Source organism: Zea mays, chromosome 4 (genome assembly GCF_902167145.1).
Source record: "Zea mays cultivar B73 chromosome 4, Zm-B73-REFERENCE-NAM-5.0, whole genome shotgun sequence".
Taxonomy (NCBI): domain Eukaryota; kingdom Viridiplantae; phylum Streptophyta; class Magnoliopsida; order Poales; family Poaceae; genus Zea; species Zea mays.
Genome location: NC_050099.1, coordinates 137,731,675 through 137,733,258, shown reverse-complemented (window position 1 = coordinate 137,733,258; position 1,584 = coordinate 137,731,675).

Genomic DNA, 1,584 nt, shown 5'->3' with positions numbered 1-1,584 from the left:
GTTGGAAGATCCAATTCGGCCATTTACTAGATGAAACCCACCAGTGAACAGACCCACTCATTTTTGTCAGGCAAACAGGAATAGCCACAGTAAAACAAACATAACTGGAGTTTCACAAATCATATGAATGCACTCTTTAACAATCTGGAAATCTTATGAAATTATCTACAACTTATTTTACCAACCCACAGTTTAATTCTGTTGATAAAATTGTCTAACTCTTAAGAGAACAGATTCTGCACAGAATTATGAGACTGAAAAACTGCTATAATCAAATTGTCATAACTTTCTGTTTTGATGTCCGATTGAGCTGTTCTTCACGGCCACGGAAATATCTACAAATTATCTATGACTCATATATAGACTTTTTATTTTTTGAGGCCACTAAGATCACGGAAAACTGGTATGAACAGAAACTGTCGAATCTGCCATTCTGCAGAAATTAAATTCGAAATCAAAACCTAACCCCACACCTAATCCAACCTCTAATCCTTCAATCCACATGATCTACAACCTCCAAAAGCACATAATTATAGGGAGAAACAAGGATCCCATCCTTACCTAGTGTTTTCCCTAAGAAAAATCTGCAAGAGATGGGGGTAGCACATCTCCTTGATCCTCTCTTCCTCTTCAATCCATCTTGTTCCTCCTCTTCTCGATCCTTGTTGCGTGGGGGGGGGAGATCTAGGGAGGAAGAAGTATTGGAGGGCTGCTGCAATGGGGGGAGAGGGGGCGACCAGCCAAGGGGGAAAAGTGAGGCGGCCAAGAAAGGGGAGGGGGTGGCGGCCAAGAAGGGGAAGAGGGTGGCCACCTAGGGTTTATTTTGTGGGAGAAAAGAAGTGACGCCTCAGATGACTTCTGATGCAGCATCCAACGGCCCACAACCCTTTTTCCCATATCCACTCACCGAAGATCAACTTTTGGGTCAACATTTTTTTGGGATATTACACTCTATCCCCCTTAAAAAGAATTCGTCATCGAATTCAACCACTCCAACCAAAACATCCAAGGTACCCCATATAGCACCACCATTCAAAACATGGGTCCATTATTGGTCTTAATTAACACAAGAACTTCTACCTTGGACTAATTGTTTAAGGAAACTACACGACCTGACATCAAGGATGAAACAACATGCAATGAAGCTCAAAGCAATTCATAGATGCAATCAACACTACAATTTCACACCATCGAATTTGGATGCAACTATACATCAACATCAATGTCTTAAGACAACACTCTTTTATGAAGGGGTAATATGCACTAAGCACAACCCTTACCAACTTCAACAATTAATTTTAATTAAATGGTGAAACATCCCCACCCGACAAATGTATAAGAAGATCAAACCCCTCACCTCAAAGCACCACGAAACAAGTTGTTCTATTGAAACAAAACTCCTAATCTTCTAAATCTTATTCTTGCCATCATGAAAAGATAATCATGTAATCTAACATTCTTTGCACCCCACAAAAGGGAGAAAATCTATAGAACTAATGGAGCAATAAAGCCAACAAGAAGCCAATAACATTCTGCGCAGCACATTTCATCGAAGAAATGCCAAAAGCTCCACAAAGAGCACTG